Consider the following 19,638-nt stretch of genomic DNA (forward strand, 5'->3'; position numbering starts at 1 on the left):
CAGGAAAGTCAGTGAGGAATTTCTGGAAAAGGTTTTCTCTCTCTTGAAAAGATACAAAAGATAGAATGACCTTTTTATTCCTCTGCATGTTGTAGAGTCTGGTTGTGATTCCTGGATCTATAGCAGCCATCTTGTGACCACAAGGGAAGCCAGCATAGGAAACCTGCAAGCTGGGATTGGAACAGTTTAAGACAGAAAGAACCTAGGTTCTTGATGAACTAACCAATCTTGAAACATCCCTACTTTTGAACTTCTTTGTACGTCAGAATAAATTTTTCTTGTTGTTTCAGAAAAAAAAAATATAGCTATGTGGCATCATGTGTTAGAATGGGTCTGGACTTCTCAACAGCAACACTTGAAATCTAGAAGACAATAGAGCAATGCCTTCAAAATGCCAAGGTATATGAATTCCAAGCAACAATTCTGTATCTGCAAAGCCATAAATTAATGTGAGAATAGGTAAAGAATATTTTTAGTTATGCAGTCTTGAAAAACTTACCCGCCATGCACCCAATTCTCAGAAGTTATTGGAGCTGCACCAATCAAAACAAGGGAGAGGGGGTTGGCATTGTGGCACAGCAGGTTAAGCCACAAATTGTGACCTTGGCATCCCATATCGGAGTGCTAGTTCTGAGTCCTGGCTGCTCCAATCCTCATTTAGCTCCCTGCTGATGCCCTGGGAAGGCAGTGGAAGACAGCCCGAGTATTTGGGCCCCTGCCACCCACGTGGGAGATGGATGGAGTTCCTGGCTCCTGGCTTCAGCTTGCCCCAGTCCAGGTGTGACAGGTGAAATGGCGGCAGAGAAAAGATTACCTTGGTTCTTTGTGTCATGTGGAAGCAGCATTTCCAGTGGACAAGGCAAAGAGAAAAGCAAGGTGTATTTAAAAGCAGGATTTATTTAAGTCAGAGATCTCCTGACAGAGTGGCCAAGAGAGGAAAAAACCCAGAGGGGCTGGTGGTAGTGGGGTTTTTAAACACAATTTTGGGGAAGAAAAAAGCTCGAAGTCATCAGCTTGACATTCAGTTACAAGGCAGGGACAAAACCCATCAAAAGACCCGATCTGTAATCTTATTTGCCACGCGGTGGGATAGGTGCCTTGTTTTTACAGTAAACTGAGAGCTTAGAAGGATGGATTCTCCACTCCCTACTATTCTCAGGGCGAAATTGGAAGCTCCCGAGGAGTGGGGCAGGCACTTTTGACCTTGCTAAAGATAACTTTTGGGGGAAGCAAGCATTTTGCACCCTCAATTTCCACCGGGACCAGCCTGGCTGCCTGTGAGCCAGTCTGACTCCTCACATTCACTGTTACAACTATTGGCTAAGAATCAGTGGATGGGAGACTCTCTCTCTCTCTCTCTCTCTCTCTTTGTTGCTCTGCTTTTCAAATCAATCTTTTTTTTTTTTTTTAAAGGAGGAGGGGCTAGAATCAAGAAAGAGAAACATGTAGCACTCTTTAGGCAGCAGAAGATGGCCCAATTGTTTGGGTCCCTGCCATCCACTTGGGCGACCCAGATGGAGTCCCAAGCTCCTGGCTTTAGCCTCGACTAGTCCCAGCTGTTGCAGGCATTTGGGGAGTGAACCAGCAGATGGAAGATCTCTCGCGCGCGCGCGCACTCTCAAATAAATTTAAGAAAAAAAATTTCTTTTTTGAAGGAAAGACATAGGAACCAAGAAATAGGAGGCCAAGAGAGGTAACAGGAACTCCCAAGATGCGAGGTGTCTCCTGGGAAGTCACTGAGCACCGGCAGGGAGCAACGAACAGGCCCGGCTCTAGGAAGAGATTCAAGATCGCTTGAGCGATCTGAACATATTCAAAGAACTGAGCCGTGGTAGAGGATTTGGGAGATGAATTAGCGTATATACGAGGGAACTACACAACTGAGCAAATCAGACACCTAATAATTCCAGTGTTAATGTTTTGAAGGAGGCCATGGGTTTGGATTGGGCACCTGCACTGGGCCCAACAGACCAAACCAGCTGCTTGCAGAAGGCCCTGTAGCCAGTTAAGTGATCCACGCTGGATAACTACGTAAGCTGTAAGCCATTGGCTGGTCAATTGACTAAGCTGAAGCTATTTAAGTTGTTTTCTATTTCTTGCTTTTTTTTTTTTTTCCTGTAAATACTGTTAGAGCCCGTTGCTGGTTGGAAGTGCCCAAATCTGCTCTGGTTCTAGAAGCTGCCCCATTTGTGAGTTGTTCTGGTTCTGTTTCTCTCAAGTAAGTGCTACTAAATTTAGATGGTCTAAGGAATTTTCCTTTTAACACCAGGAAGAAGCATAAAAAGCAAGAAAGGGTGATCATGGGGCACCACGTAGCTTAGCCATGAATCATGTTTACATAATCATAATACAAAGGTTGAAAGCTGCTGTAGTCAAGACCGCGATACAATTACACCGAGAGGCTTAGGGAATGGAAGTGCGGCTGTTTGTGGTAAACAAGTAAGGGGAATTCATGAAAGAGCAAGGCTCTTCATTGTCCATGTTGCGACATCCATAGTTGGGGCCTACCCTGGGCTAAAGCCAGAATTATTGCAGTTGGTGTGTTGTTTCGTGCTGCAAAGGGAAATACCAAAAGAACCAGTGGCGAGGGGCTGATGCTGTGGCGTAGTGGGTAAAGCCGCCACCTGCAGTGCCCGCATCCCATATGGGCACAGCACGGTTCGAGTCCCGGCTGCTCCTCTTCCGATCCAGCTCTCTGCTGTGGCCTGGGAAAGCAGTAGAAGATGACCCAAGTGCTTGGGCCCCTGCACCCACGTGGGAGACCCGGAAGAAGCTCCTGGCTCCTGGCTTCGGATTGAGGAAGCTCCGGCCGTTGTGGCCACTTGGGGAGCGAACCAGCGGATGGAAGACCTCTCTGTGTAATTCTGCCTTTCAAATAAATAAATAAATCTTAAAAAAAAAAAAAAAAAAAAAAAAAAGAGCCAGTGGCGACAGGCGCCTGGTTGCCTTGGGGAGGGCGCAGGGGACCGTTCTTTTTCATGATTAGCCTTGTAGAGCTGTTGGAGTGTTTCGGACTCGGAATAACTTTGGTAAAAATAAAAACTAAAAACACAAGAAACCAAAAAGGAAAACAGAGCCAATTATTCCCAGGAAAATCAAAGTTGTTCAAGAAAGGAAAGAACACTAAGTGTACTCAGCTGTGACTGGATTACATAAGGCGCTGGCTGTGTTCGCCTCGCCGCCCAGAGCTGGCTACCCTGCTCCCACCTGCTATGTGCTCAGGACGTGGACCCCACCAGGTCCGTCCCCCCACCTTCTGGTTTCCAGGTGGGCCTGCTCCCCTGGGGAGTCCCAGCAGGAGATGGGAAGGGAGAGAGGTGGATGGGTTGGGGGTGTATGGTTTCCTGGCTCTGGTCCCATCAGGTCGTCTCAGGCTGGCTGTATGCCTTAACCAACGGTTGCAGCTACTGCCAGGTAGCTCTCTGTACACAGCAATCTGTCTCCTGGTTCTTTGGGGCCCAGGAGTGGTAACGGAGTTCCCACAATTTTACCAGCTGTGAGCCTAGTGGCTTCCCTAAACCCTGCCTACGCTTTTATTAAACTCTTCTCACATTACACGATTTGAGTTTGCCATCTGTTTTACTGGGACTTTGACTGATGTATACAAAATCATAATCACATAAACAGTGTTGACAACCAAAACCTCGCATTAGGAGGTGGGTAGAGAAAACATACATGTATTTGAAGAAGGTATGCAGAAATAGGAAGATCCTCATTTTTCCACAAGAAGTCAATAGGTGATCTCAAAACAAAAAATTAAGAAATAGAATAGAAATATGGAAGTAAATCCCAGAAGAAATAGCACAAACGTGTTGAAGAAACAAAGATTTAGCTTATTTGTTTGACTAACTGAGTAGCAGTTTCTAAAACTGTCTTGACTGATTCAAGGCCCATTTGTAAGTTTTGAAGTTGATTTAATGGCTCTCAGTTGACTCTTCTATTAATCAGAGCAAAGCAGAAATTATCAGCGTGCGTCACAAGTGGTGAGAGTAAATATGGCTTTGTGAAGCTTCTGTTCGGTTTATAATTTGTGTGTATATAATGTAAAATGGTCAGTTTTTTAAAATTGTGAATTGGGCTCAGGAGCTTGAATGTCACTATGGCAAGAGATAGGCTGATGGCTGAAGACGGGGCGGGGAAGCGAATATCCTAGCCAAGGGGGGCGGGGGCTGGGGTTGAAGGATTGTGGTGTTCTCTGAGGATGCAGTTAGGTATCAGATGGCCTACGGGAGCCGTGAGGTGCTGTGCTAGTGTGAGGCCCTACCAGGTCAACAGTTCCCCAAGCAGCTCTTACTATGTTCACCCTGTGCACTATCGCGTTCTTGACTCACCAGCTGATCATGAAAGAAATCCAGAGTCTCTGTTGGAATGATGGATGGATTGCTTTATTATGGAAGCCATCACCTACAAAGGAATGTAATTGCTCAGGAGGGGGCTGGGGAAACATCACAATAAGACTAGCAAGCGAGAGTAAAATTACATCCCATACAGTAGGAAATGGCATGGAAATCCAGACCTATTTGCAATTAGCTGATACTTCAGCTACCAGCTAGGTGACTCAGAGCTTATGCTAACAGAATCCCTTGGATCTAAAAATGAAACTGTCTCATAGGAATAAGCATTCAGCTCTTTGTTAGAGAGATGGAAAACAAGAGCCAGAGGAGTGAAATAAGTTGAAAAGGTATCATTTGCTCTCAATCTAGGAAAGAAGTGAGTTGAAATTAAATCTTCACAGTACCCTATTTATTAAACATAGTTGGAACACTATATGCTTGTGGAACGCCTACTATATTATATAACTTGCATGAGTATATAAATATGTACATAGAAAGAAACATGAGAAACTGAACCACAGATTTCTAACCAACTTAATAGCAGATGGCGATGGAAGCCCAGCTGTTCCTACGCACCAGAATGTCCATCCATTCAAGTTCTTCGGTGTTCTTAAATGACAAGTGCCAGGTTTTTAATCCTGAGAATAAATGGTGATAGGTGCTTTTCCTGTGTCTTTCCGACCATAACCGCTAATTCTGAATGAATCCTCAATACAGAAGTTAATGCTTACGCCACAGCTCTGTTTTTCTTTATTTTACAAGGGATTTGGTTAACATGTTATACTTGCAGTACACACTTATGGGCTACCACATAATATTTCGGCAGATATCTACAGCATAAGCTGGTCAAATCAGGCAACAGCATCCCTACCCTTCTCCATGGTTGGAGCCTGCCAGCTGGCCTTCCCCAGTTCCTTATACAGTGTGGAACATGTCATTGTGGACAGCGGTCACTCCCCGTGCTGTAGAGAACTAGAACCCCTCACATCTCTCTCACACTGTCTTGCTACCTATTACACAACCTCCCTCTACAGCCCCATCTTCCCCTGCCCCCAACACACCCACACATTCTCTTCCCCTTGCACTCATCCCTTAGCTTCGACATACGAGAAAGTTCAAGTTCATTGGGTATTTGTCTTTCTGTGCCTGGCTTATTTCACTCACCATAATGGCCCCCAGTTCCATCCATCTCTGCCCACAACAGCTTTTTAACCCAGTGGTATATTCTGGCCAGTGTGACAATGTGAGGGTGGAAGGGGATCTGAGGGAGTGTCCGCAGAGCCCAGTCTCAGGAAAATGTCACCATTCCCCCAGAGAATGGATACACAGCAAGCAGTACAGGCTCCCCGGCACCATCACATCCTCTTTCTTCAGTGTGGTGATAAACCGGTGCCGGCTGCCTCTCCACCGCTTGCGCTGGGATGCAAAGAAGCGCGCGGGAAGGATTCCTTCATCCTCTGTGTGCCAGGCACTGTGGAGAGTCAGAGGCGGAGGAGCTGCGCTCGTGCTATCCAAGTTGGTCTCCCTAGGGACTCGGGAAACAACTGGAGTATGACATCAGATGGCACCCAGCCGAAAGGCGAGTTGTGTGGACTGAAAGATAAGTTCGGCTGAAGACGTACTTTTGAGCCCCTGGCTGAAACTCTTTACTCTTCAGAGTTGTTGGCTCTGCTCTGAAATTCCCAGATGCCCGTTTGCTGGAAGCTCCCACTGACCTCTTGAGAAGCCATCAAAAGGTAGCTCACAAGAGAAGTGCATATCTTGGGGCTGGCGCTGTGGCATAGCAGGTAAAGTCGGCAGTGCCAGCATCCCATACCGGCACTGGTTCGAGTCCCAGCTGCTCCACTTCTGATCCAGCTTTCTGCTATGGTCTGGGAAAGCAGTAGAAGATGGCCCAAGTCCTTGGATCCCAGCACTCTTCTGGGAGACCTGGAAGAAGCTCCTGGCTTTGGATCTACACAGCTCTGGCTATTGCAGCCATCTAGGGAGTGAACCAGCAGACAGACGACCTCTCTCTCTCTCTCTCTCTGCCTCTTCTTCTCTGTGTAGCTCTTTCAAATAAATTTTTTTAAAAAAGTACATATCTCTTGTGCATAAAATTAATTGAAAATGAGTCTTAATGGAGAATGGGACTGGGAAGGAGAGAGGGAGGAAGAGATGGGGTGGGAGTGAGGGTGGGAGACCGGTTATGATGGGAAGAATCACTATCTTCCTAAAGTTGTACTCATTAGGAAATTTGTACTCATTAAATAAAAGGTTTCTTTGGGGAAAGAAAAAATTACACATCAGTGTTACGGGAGAAGCTAGGGTTCTTGCCTTCGCGCAGGAAAGAATTCAGGCATGAGACAGAGAGTAGTGGAAAGTAACACAGCAAGGTTTATTAGGGCAGGGACGTCCCTAAGAACGAATGGGCACCTCTCCAGACAGAACCTGAGAGAGAGCGCCCAGTCGCTCGGACTGGGGGAGAGCGAGGTTACATGGTTGAGTGGAGAGAATACACCTGGCCAGGCCAGGCGGGCGGCTCAGCATAGAGGCAGAGGGCTGATCGTGCAGTCCGGTTGAGGCCAGGGGTTTTTAAGGGGATCAGTCTTGCCTCCCTACCTCTGCTCCTCCTGGAACAGAGGACTTTTTGGATGTAAATACAAAAAATTCCTATCTGAGTTTTCCCCCTGAAGTTATCAGACAGGGGGAAGCCTGACTGGCGTCGCCCCAGTTAGAGGAAGGATGGGCAGGACCCACCTGGAAGATTGGTAGGATGTTTGAAGTGCAGATACTGGGCTGCACCTGGAAGGTTATCGGGATGACTTTGAGATGAGGATGCTGGACCTAGATGTCAACTCCTTAGGCCTTTGTCACACACACATAAGCTCGTTTCTGACTTCCTACCTAACATCAGGATGACTGCATCCCACAGACCTCACCCCAGGTCCGTCTTCTGCCTGACGCAGCCAACGCAGGAGGAGGGACAGGTAGGCTCCTTGTTGCAAACTACATCTGGTTCAGTTAAATATAAAGGGAAGGAACTGCGGCAGGGTCTGGGAGCTCAGAGAATCTTTGGGATGGTGAAGACCTCAAGCCTGTAAGGTGGAACTGTGCGCTCACACCTTGCCATGCCGCCTCGCTGCTGGGCAGTGACGGCCATGCTAATTTGCTTGAATATGTTCATCACTTCCTAATGGATACGTAAACCAAAACATAACATCGTATACCCTACATAGATAAAAAATTTTAATTGTCAGTTATACCTTAATACAGCTGGGGGAAAACAACTCCTAGAAATAGTTGTCACACACAAAAGATCTTTTTTTTTTTTTTTCATTCATTAAAATTGTCATTTGAAAGACTGAGAGACAGATCTTCTATCTGGTTCACTCCCCAAATGCCCACAATGGCCAGGGGTGGGCCAGGTCAAAGCCAGGAGCCCAGAATTTAAGCCAGGGCTCTCTGAGGGGTGGCAGGGACCCAACTATTTGAGGTGTCATCAGTAGCTCCCCCACTATCCAAGGTATACATTAGCAGGAAGCTGGAATCGGAAATAGAGTTGGAATAGCTTAAGAATCTTTGGGTACGTAATTTTCATTTTCAATTTTTTTAAAAAATTGTTTTTATTTTTGACACATAGCAGTTGTGTTTACAAGGTACAGTGGGACATTTTCGGGGGGGATATTTCAATACACGTGTATAATGTGTAATGATCTGATCAGGGTTCGTCTTTCAGTTTTGGATCATAGACAGCATGTGCCTTTCACAGGTTTCTATTAGGATGGTGATTCCACTGTGATGTACACCTTTTGTTTTAATGCAAATATAGAACTAAATTAAGAATGTATCATTTGCACATTTTCCATTGTAATACATGGTTTTAGCTCCAAAAGAAGAACTTGGCAAGAACAGAAACAAACCTTGGTTTGGTCTCATTAGTTATTATAAACAACTGATTCCTGCTGGCTCAGTCATGGCCGAATACAAACTACCACCAAGGATGCTGGGTTCCAGTCCTGCTTTGCCACCCTACTGGTTTGCCTTGGGGTGAGTTCTTTAACTCTCTATGCTTCCATTTCCTCATCCAAAATTAGGACAGTAGTGAGACTTCCCCTGTAGAGTTGCTATAAGGCAAAAATGAGCTAATGCGCATGACGAATGCTTGCCACATAGTCAGCAAGGAGTAAATGTTGGCCCTTGTGCTTGCTTTCTCATTCTCCTTGCATGTTTTAGCGCATTGTTTTCCTGCAAATGGGGTATATGTGAGCCCAAAGGCATGAAAAGGACCTTTCCCATTTAGCTATGAAATGAGTTTATGGGGACTATTTCTAAAAGCAGGACTCTAAGTGCTGAAGTTTGTTGAATTGAGTGGAAGTGAAATACTGAAGTAAGTGCTCAAACTTCCAGTACCAGCTGGCCTCAAATAAGTGATATCGTCTGTGTGGCACAGCCGTGACTCAAGACTAAGGCAAGAATCAGTCCCACAGAGGGCTTTCACAAACTCCACGACTTCCAATGGCTTCTTCCCCGAGCACCCACATTTTGATGCGGGGCGGCAGGGGGCAGCTTCCTGAGAGATGTTTAAAAACAGTCCTCCCGGGTGTCTTGCACTGCACACTCTCCTCTTATCAGGTGGTGGCAACGAGCAAATGCAAGGGTTCGTCTATTCTCAAGAGCAGTTGTTGGCTCAGTGAAGTTCACAACATCCCTTACAGGTTCCTGTGGACAAAATGCAAGCCTGGATGAAGCGTAATCATACTTGTGAGTCATAAAAGTCCTTTTAAGCAAGTCAGTGGAGATGAGGAGGGCCAACGAAGCTTCAATTAGACATTCCACCAATATTCCCTCCATCTTCATCCTTCCTCCTGCTATATTACCTCAATTTTTACAATTCAGTACCTGGTCTTTTATTTGACATTACTTTCCTGATTAGTGACATTGCAACGCAGCAAGAGTTTCATTAAATTTTGATTAACACAATCAACAAAAACCATATTGCTAGGATGTCTATCCTCCAGTGTTTAGAAAAGCAGCTTAGTAAATTGAGAGAGTATATACAGAGAGAGAGAGACCATTTCAAATATATTGTATTTATTTATTTGAAAGGCAGAGTTAGAGATCTTTCAGCTACTGGTTCACTCCCCAGTTGGCTGCAATGGCAGGGGCTGAGCCAAGCTGAAGCCAGGAGCCTGGAACTCCATCCTGGTCTCCTAATGGGAGACAGGGGCCCAAGGACTTGGGCCAGCCTCCACTGCTTTCCCAGGTGTGTCAGCACGGAGCTGGATGAGAAGCGGAACAGCCAGGACTCAAAGTAGCACTCATATGGGATGCTGGCATTGCAGGCAGTAGCTTAACCCACTGCACCACAATGCTGGCCCCTAAAATATACTTTTGTCTTTATTATGTCCCCCCCCCCCCGCCTTTTTTTTTGACAGGCAGAGTGGACAGTGAGAGAGAGAGAAAGGTTTTCCTTTACTCTTGGTTCACCCTCCAATGGCCGCTGCGGCCGGTGCACCACGCTGATCCAAAGCCAGGAATCAAGTGCTTCTCCTGGTCTCCCATGGGGTGCAGGGCCTAAGGACCTGGGCCATCCTCCACTGCACTCCCAGGCCACAGCAGAGAGCTGGACAGGAAGAGGAGCGACCGGGACAGAATCCGGCGCCACGACTGGGACTAGAACCCTGTGTGCCGGCGCCGCAGGCGGAGGATTAGCCTATTGAGCCGTGGCGCCGGCCTATTATGTTCCCTTAAAATGTGATTTATAAAATCTGATTTTCTGGTGAGCTCAGATTTGCAAATGGAAGGAGCTGGGATCCCTCTAAAATCAGGTAACAGACGTGTTCAGGTTTGAGGGCAGAGGATTTAGGAAAGCAAAGTTGGGCTTTTGTTATTATTATTACTAAGCTAATTTTAAAAAAAATTTCTTGAAAGGTAAAGAGACAACATAATAGAAACAGAACATGCATGAGAACTCCCCACCACTGGTTTACTCTCCAAATGCCTGCAAGAGCCAGAAGCCAGGAGCCAGGATCACAATAAAGGATTCCAACATGGGCAGCAGGAACCCAACCACTTGAGCCACAACCACTGCCTCCTAGAGTCTATATGGGCAAGAAGCCGGAGTCAGGAGCCAGAGATCAAAGCCAGGTACTCCACCAAGGGACGTGGTCATCTTAACCACTAGGCCAAACACCTCTCCCAAAGATAGTATTTTTTAAGTAGACATTTGGTTCACTCCCCAATTGGTTGCAACGGCCAGAGCTGCGCTGTTCCAAAGCCAGGAGCCAGGAGCTTCTTCTGGGTCTCCCACATGGGTGCAGGGGGCCCAAGGACTTGGGCCATCTTCCCCTGCTTTCCCAGGCCATAGCAGAGAGCTAGATCAGAAATGGAGCAGCCAGGACTCGAACTGGCACCCATATGGGATGCCTGCACTGCACGTGGCGGCTTTTCCCTCTATGCCACAGCGCCAGCCCCAGAAAGGAGGTTTTGATACCTAGTAAAGGTGAGAAATCTGAGTTGTGCTTATGATCTTGGAAGTGTTTTTGCCTCTGTTAAAAGATTTAGTGTGAGTTCATATACAAATTCTTCTCAAACTTGGAGAGTTAATAACCATGGCAACCCAGTGATGATTTCTCATTTACACTTAGATGTTCATAGTCTTGCAGGTCTTCTATGGTCTTTCATCTATATCTTAGTTTGGATTCCTCCGTGCAAGAAGTTTATTTGAGAGGCATAGGAAAGCACCAGTAGGGAAACTGGGAAATCAGTCCATGAAAGGGAGGGATTAGAAGGTGGGTTATCCAGCAAGATACAGGTGTGGACCTCTGGAACTTCATCCCATTGGAGACCTCGGGGGGGGGGGGGAACAGTGTAGAACTTGAACTTCAGAGTCATCTGCATTAGGAGTGAGGGAGCTGGGGTATTTATAGCCCAACAAACCATGGTCATTGGGTGAGGTGCTGCTTGTGGGACTGGCAAATCCTTGACTTTCCCAGCCCTCAAGCAGATCAGATAAAGGCAGTAGAGACAGGCCAAGTGGTAGAGCCTTAGGGCCTATGGATGGAGCACTAAGAGCGTTTCTTCCAGGTTTCCACAGAGGATTTCTGGAAGGACTTCATTATCACATTTCAAGAATTTCCACTGATGCCTGGCACAGTGAGGACTCAGTGTTAGTTTAGTTGTGATAATATTTCCTTCCTTTCTTTTCTTCTTAACGTATCAGGAGCCCTTCTTACTGACTGAAGCCTTTTCTTTCTGTGCCTGTACATTGAACGCTGGTGCTCCCCTCACTTCTTGTTCTACGTACTCATCTTGGGCCATCGTTACTGTCATGTCCAGTGGCCGCTGGTCTTCCTAGTGCACACGAGCAGACCAAGCTGCGGCTCTGGGTCCTGGACCTGCCTGAGAGCACTGCAGACCACACGTTCCCGACTTGCCCTCCCCCCCCACTCTGTACCCCATTCCCTACTAAAACATCTCCCTTCCGCTTCCGTCAGTGGATCCCCCAGCAGAGAGGACGCATTCCCCATCCCAGGCCAGGCCCCTAGCTCTAGCATGCCCACATCCAGCCAAGCCCAGCCTGTGCTCTGCCCACGCCCATCCTCAGCCTGGTGGGATGGGACGGACTCCGGGCTCATGACTCAGAAGATCAAGACGGCAGATAACTGAGTTGTGAAGTAAGGAGGACCAGGAAGGGCGGGCACATCAGAGGGAAGCTGTTTCCTCAATGTGGTGGTGGATTTCAGAGGCAGCAAGTAGGGCCCAAGGTCAACGACATTTCTAGCAGTTAGAGATTTGAGAGATGGGTTCTCATGGAAACTAAAAGAGGAGAGAGAGAGGGGGGAGGGAAGAGATAGGATGTAGAAGTAAGGAACTAACAAACACATATGGAGCATTTCCCATGCACCTGCTCAGGCTGTGACTGCTCCCTTGTGCAATGTATCTACACTGTATACACTACCCACACATTGGTCACTTAGCCATCTTGGTTAACAGGTTGACTGAACATCGTGACATCTCAGCGTTTGTGTTCTGGTTACCCTTATTTTACTTAATGGCCCCAAAGCACAAGTAGTGATGCTGGCAATTCAGATATGCCAAAAAGAAGCTATAAAATGTTTCCTTTAAGTGAAAAATGGAAAGTACAATAAGATATTTGGAGAGAGCAAGAAAGAGGCTGTATTGGCATAACTTATTACAGTACATTGTTAGAATTGTTCTACTTTATTATGATTGCTAATCTCTTCCTGGGCCTAATATCTAAATTAAACTTTATCCTATGGATTTATAGGAAAAACATAGTATACACGGGATTTGTTTCTAGCTGTGATTTCTGGCATCTGAAGAAGGCCTTGGAAATTATTCTCCGTGGCTAAAGGGAGGACTCCCGGAGTCCTCCTGGACCCTTCACCAGGGCTTTTCCAAATGACATTCACCTTTCCCTGCCCTCCAAGGTCACTGTTCACTTCCTGTTACACCTGGGGAAAGCTGCCTGTTGTACCACATGCAGGGTAGAGAGGAGATAAAACCCAAACCCAGGCTGATCCCAAAGCTCCCTTCTGGTTTTTAACCAAGAGCATGTGTCAGAGTCACTTGTGCAGCTTTTCAGAAGTAGAAATTTCTAGCCTCACCCTAACCTACTGGACCAGAATCTCCAGGGGAGGGGCCTGGAGGTTTTATTTTTAAAAGACCCCAGGTGATTTGAAAGCATAACCACGTAGCAGGAAATAACATAGCCTCTTAGGAGCTGATGTAAGTAACGCAGGCCTGAATGGTCCAACAAGCCCTCCCAGCCGCTCACCACAGGGTTCAACTCTGGTTCCACACGTGGGATTTCCTTGATGGCTCGTTCTATAGGGTGTTCTACTCTCCTTCTTCAGCGTCTGCAGTTAGGAAGTGCATTCCAAAGACAGCCTCAAATAGAAAACTCATCTAACCCCCAACTGTGCTCCGTCTGGGTGTCAGAAAATTGTGCTTGATTAACTTGGAGTGAGAAACTCAGCTAACTTCCTTCAAAACATGATTAGTGCTGTGATTGCTCTAACTGCTTCTGTGTTTATGTTGGCACAGTTCTCAGCTGGCTTCTCAGGACCAACCAGGATGCTGGATGACGTTTCAGAGCCCAGTCAGAGCCCAGCAGGTATAATTGATTTAACACACACGCACTGCAAACATAGTCCACAAGTGCAGCCATGTCAGTTGTACCTATTCTTGCACATTCCTGAACTCTCCAAGAACACAGGTCATGGTTTGTGGGCCTTCCTGTTTCCAGTCTTGTTTGGTCCTTGACAAACAGCAGGTGCTTAATAAACATTTGTTAATAAATGAGAACTAGGCCCTGGGAGCCGGTTCAATGTTGCCTTCCATGATGTGGCATCATAATCAGCATGGCTTGGGATGGCTGCTTTTCTCACTTTGCATCAATGAGTTACACGGGGACTTCTTTTGTTGTATAACTGGTTAAAGATCAGATCATTCTGAAAAACCTATGGGTCCACACTCTAATCTCACTCTGCGATCATCAGTGTTTGGTTGACTGTTCTTGCATGCCATTCTTCATGTTCATACAAAAACATACAAATGCACAAAGATTGGGGTTCTCTTGAGAAACAGAACCAATAGGAGAGAAGCAGATAGAAATGGATTTTCTAATGGATTATTTTTAAGAGCAGTTTTAGGTTCACAGCAAGAACGTGCAGAAGGAACACAGATTGCCCATAAGCCCTCTGCCCCCACACATATGCACAACCTTCTCCATCAACACCCGCCACCACAGAGGTACATGTGTTACAATTGATGAACCTACACTGACACAGCAATATTTCAGAGAGGCTATTGTTTACATTACAGTCTATTCCTGGTATTGTACATCCCATGGGCTTAGATAAATGTATAATCATCTGGATTCATGGTCCCAGTATCCTGCAAAGTAGTTTCAGCGCCCTAAAAGTCCTCTGTGCTCTGCCCATTTATCCCTCCATCCCCCAACCCCTGGCAACCCCTGACCTTCTTACTCTCTCCATAGTTTTGCCTTTCCCAAGATATCATATAGTTGGAATCATATAGGATGTAGCCTTTCTGGATGGACTTCTTTCACTTACTAATATGCATTTAAGTTCCTCCATATCTTTTCATGACTTTATAGCTCATTTCTTTTTATTGCTGAGTAATTGTCCACTATTCAGATGTACCAAGGACATCTTGGTTGCTTCCAAGCTTTGGCAATTCTGAATAAAACTGCCATTCTGATCTATGTATGAGTTTTCATGTGGGCATACATTTTCAACTCCTCTGGGTATATACCAAAGAGTATGATAGCTGGATTGTATGGTAAGAGTATATTTAGTTTTGTAAGAAACCATCCTCCCTCTCTCTCTCTCTCTCTCTCCCTCCCTCCCTCCCTCCCTCCCTCCCTCTCTGAGTCTCTGTACCATTTTGCATTCCAACCAGCAATGGAAGAGGGTTCCTGTTGCTTCACATCCCCACCAGGATTCGATGTTGTTAATTTTCTGGATTTGGGCCATTGTAATAGGTATGTAGTAGTATCTCATGGTTGTTTTAATTTGCAATTTCTGATGATATATGATGTGGAACATCTTTTCATATGCTCATTTGCCACCTGTATATCTGTTAAGGTCTTTGGCTTCCCCCACCCCTTTCTTTCTTTAAGGGGCAAAGAGACAGAGTTTCCACCCATTAGTTCACTTCCCAAATGCTTACAATGTCCAGGGCTAGGCTAGGCTAAAGCCAGGAGCTGGGAACTCAACCCAGATCTCCCACATAGGTGTCAGGGATCTGGCTACTTGAGCTATCACTTCTTGCCTACCAGGGTCTACATTAGCAGGAAGCTGGAGTTGGGAGCCGGATTCGGGAATCAAATCCCAAGCACTGCCATATACGATGCAGACTTCTTAGATGGTCTCTCGATCAATAAGTCAAACGCCTACCCCTGGTTTTAAATCTAGCTCTTTGCTTTCTTATTGTTGAACCTTAAGAATTCTTTGTGTATTTTACATACAGGTCCTTCTCCAAGACGTGCTTTTTTGCAAGTGTTTTCTCCTAGTCCTTGGTCTGTCTTTCATTCTGTGGACAGTGTCTTTTGCAGAGCAGAAATTCCTAATTCATGAAGTCTGGCTTATCAATTCTTTCTTTCATGCACCATCCCTTTTATGTTGCATCTAAAGTCATTACCAAACCCAAGGTCACTAGATCTTTTAGGGTTATCTTCTAGGAATTCTATAACTTCACATGCAGGTTTGTGATCTATTTTGAGTCAATTTTTGTGAAGAGTCTACAGTCTGTGTCTAGATTCATGTTTTTACAGGTGGATGTCCAGTTGCTCCCGCACCATTTGTTGAAATGACTATCTTTTCTCCATTATAGTGCTTTTGCTCCTTTGTCAAAGGATCAGTTTGCTGTATTTATATGGCTCTATTTCTGGGCTTGTTGTTCCATTGATCTATTTGTGTCTTCTTTCACCAATACCCCATGCTTGTCGTAGCTTTATAGTAAATCTTGAAGTGGGATAGTGTCAGTTCCCTAACTTTGTTTTTCTCTGTCAGTATTCTGTTGGCTATTCTGGGTCATTTGCTTCTGAACATAAACTTGGGAATTAGTTTACAGTATCTACAAAATAACTTGCTGGGATTTTGAATGGATTGAACTGAATACATAGATCAAGTGGAGAAGAACTGACAGCTTGACAATATTGAGTCTTCCTATCCATAAACATGGACCATCTCTCCATTTATTTAGTTCTTCCTTGATACCTCTCATCATATATGTATCTGGTACATATCTTGTTAGATTTATACCAAAGTGTTTCATTTGAGGGCATGTTAATATACATGGTATTGTATTTTTAACTTCAAATCCCACTTCTTTGTTATTGGTATATAGGAAAGCAATTGGCTTTCATATATTAACTTTGTATCTCCTATCTTGTTGTGATCAGTAATTTGAGGAGTTTTTGTATAGATTCTTTAGAATTTTCCACACAGACGGTCATGTCCTCTGTAAACAAAGCCAGTTTTATTTCTTCCTTCCTCACATGTATACCTTCTATTTTCTTTCTTACTGCATTAGCTAGGACTTAACTATGACATTGAAAAGCAGGAGCCGGGGAGGGGCATCCTTGCCTTCTCCATGATTAGAATGCTCTGAGTTTCGAACCAAAGTGGTTTATTTTAAGGAACTTGGCTCAAAAGATTGTAGGGGCTGGAAAGTCTGAAATCTGAATTTAGGTCAGAGTTGACCTTGGTCTTAAGTCAAAATTCCACGTGGCAAGCCCAGACCAGCTGGAAACCGGTGCAGAGTTTCTAGGGTGCAATCTAGAAACTGGGTAAACTCCTCCCACTACAGGGAGCCTCAACCATTATTCTTGAGGCCTTCAACTGATTGCATGAGGCCCACCCACATTTTGGAAGGTCACCTGCTTTATTCAGAGTCTGCTGGTTTAAATGTTAGGCATGTCTTAAAAATTCTTTCCTTCCCCCACGCCGGTTTAATAAAGACTTGCTTATTTTGAGAATATCCCAACATCAGGCTGTTCACAAAAGCAACCCACAGTATCAACTTTCAAAACCAAACGTTAAGACTGTCACTCTACTTTCTTTCTAGAGGGTGCATTTGACATGCCAACTCTCATTCACAAAAAAATGCACCACGGTGGTTGTGTTGAACAGCCCCACACACTACTCTTACCTGGGCTGGGACACACACCTCTCACTCGAAGCTGCTCGCGGGTGCTCCTCAGCTGAACGAGATGGCCTTTGCAGTTAAATCATAGTAAATGGAGATGGCTCCTGTTGGTGCATATACAGTTTCGTCTCTGTCAGCAGCACAGGCATTTTTTTTTTTTTTTTGACAGGCAGAGTGGACAGTGAGAGAGAGAGACAGAGAGAAAGGTCTTCCTTTGCCGTTGGTTCACCCTCCAATGGCCGCCGCGGCCGGCGCGCTGCGGCCGGCGCACCGCGCTGATCCGATGGCAGGAGCCAGGAGCCAGGTGCTTTTCCTGGTCTCCCATGGGGTGCAGGGCCCAAGCACCTGGGCCATCCTCCACTGCACTCCCTGGCCACAGCAGAGGGCTGGCCTGGAAGAGGGGCAACCGGGACAGAATCCGGCGCCCCGACCGGGACTAGAACCCGGTGTGCCGGCGCCGCTAGGCAGAGGATTAGCCTAGTGAGCCGCGGCGCCGGCCAGCACAGGCATTTTTATGGTTATCAGGTAGACAAGTAACCTTTTCTTTCAGTACATGTAGGTAGCACCTCTTTGGCCACAAATTCTTCCAATAGATCAAATTTACATTGTGACAGCAACTTGGAATCATGAGCAAAAGCCTGCTTCCCTGCCTACAGACAAGTCTGATGTGCTGAACTCTTTGTCAAAACAGGCCCAGATAAGGGAAGGGGAAATTCTAATCGGAACCCCCGATTGGGTTGCAGAACCCCAGAATGATCATCCCGGTTGTCTGGTGTGGCTGTGGCTGCTGCTGGGTGCTGTAGCTTTGCTCTGCATGGGCAGGGGAAGAAGCGAGGGCTGCAGGGAGTCCCGAGGAGCTGAGCAGAGGCTGCTAGAGGCCCTGGTTGTGCAGGGCGGAGGCCACCAAGGCCCTGGGCCCTGCTGAGCTGGTGGCGGCAGCAGCAGCACAGTCTGGCCAATGGCAACCTCATCTCGGTGCACAGGGAGTCGGGGGTCTGGTGGCCAAGCCGGGCAGCGACCAAGAGACCAGCAAGTAGGATAGCAAGAGGGTGGCCAGCGCCATCTTTATAACCTTTCACCTCTCTCTTCAAAATAGTTTACAGCAATCTGTGGACTGGTGTTTGGGCAAGCTGCCACCACAGCCTAGCCAAGTGGATACATAAAATTAGCTATCACAGTATCACAGTATTACAGACATTTTTTCTTTGCTTTTATACATGTAGAATCATACCATGTGCTTTGCTGTGCAACTTGTGTATTATACTAAGTATACTGTCGTTAACAAAATCTCATACCAATCTCTCCAGGTCAATCATTTTATTTATATATACATATATATTTAATATGTTTTATTTTATATGTAAATTTAACATATATAAATATGTATTTATATATAAATTACTCATTCTTTTAAATAATCATGTAAGGTTAAACCATTTTCCCTTTGGGGGGTTATTTCCAGTTATGACCAAAAAAAAAAAAAAAAAAACTCTATACTTATGTACTAGGGCATTTTTTAAAAAAGATTTATTTATTTGTTTGAAAGGCAGAGAGACAGATCTTTCATCTTCTGGTTCATTCCCCAAACGGCCTTAAGGACAAGTACTGGTCCAGGCTGAAACCAGGAGCCAGGAGCTCCATCCAGGTCTCCCATGTGGCTGGCAGGGGCCCAAGGACTTGGGGCATCTACTTCTGCCTTCCCAGGGATGTTAGTAGGGAAGTGGATTAGAAACGGGATCGGAGAGGTCAGCGCTGTGGCGTAGCGCGTAAACCTGCAGCACACTGGCATCCCATATGGGCACCAGCTCGAGTCCCGGCTGTTCCACTTCTGACCCAGCTCTCTGCTGTGGCCTGGGAAAGCAGTAGAAGATGGCCCAAGTCCTTGGGCCCCTACACCCATGTGGGAGACCCGGAGGAAACTCCTGGCTTCGGATCGGCGCAGCTCCCGCCATTGTGGCCATCTGGGGAGTAAACCAGTGGATGGAAGACCTCTCTCTCTCTCTGCCTCTCTGTAACTCTGACTTTCAAATAAATAAATAAATCTTAGGAAAAAAAAGAAAGAAATCAATCGCAGTCACTCGGATATGGGATATAGGTGTTCCAGGTGTTGACTTAACCCACTGTACCACAGCGCTCACTCCTGGTGCATTTATTTCCTTAAACCAGAGGCCCAAACATGAGATTATTGTGTCAAAGAGTATGTGTCATCTTTGATTTTTAATAGCTCTCACTAAATTACTTTCTCTTTAAAAAAAGAAAAACCTTGATTATTTGAAAGGCATTGTGACAGAGAGAGAGAGAGAGAGAGAAAGACAAGGAAGGGAGGGAGGGAGAAAGATCATCCATCCTCTGGTTCACTCCTCAAATGGTTGCAATGGTCAGGGCTAGGCCAGGCTGAAGCCAGCAGCCAGGAGCTCCATCCAGGTCTCCCATGTGGGTGGCAGGAGCCCGAGGACTTGGGCCATCTGTTGCTGCTTCCCCAGGCACCTTAGTAGGGACCTGTATTGGAAACAGAGCAGCAAGGACTTGAACTGGCACTCAAATGGGATGCCAGTGTCGCAAGTAGCAGCTTAACCTGCTGTACCACAATGTCAGCCCCAATTATTTTTTTTTTAAAGATTTA

At 46.0% G+C, this 19,638-nt stretch overlaps 1 long non-coding RNA gene and 1 pseudogene across 1 annotated transcript in view; one reads left to right on the forward strand and one right to left on the reverse strand.

The window, feature by feature from the left end:
- The window catches only part of LOC127484934 (m-AAA protease-interacting protein 1, mitochondrial pseudogene), a 40,255-nt pseudogene extending 22,062 nt beyond the window's left edge, over positions 1-18,193 (reverse strand).
- Positions 1-19,638, forward strand: part of LOC108178726 (uncharacterized) — a 218,758-nt gene that overhangs the window by 113,649 nt on the left and 85,471 nt on the right. The gene's annotated exons all lie outside the window — the stretch shown is intronic.

This window comes from Oryctolagus cuniculus, chromosome X (assembly GCF_051225735.1).
Source record: "Oryctolagus cuniculus isolate XC-2025 breed Fujian yellow rabbit chromosome X, ASM5122573v1, whole genome shotgun sequence".
NCBI classification, from domain to species: Eukaryota; Metazoa; Chordata; class Mammalia; order Lagomorpha; family Leporidae; genus Oryctolagus; species Oryctolagus cuniculus.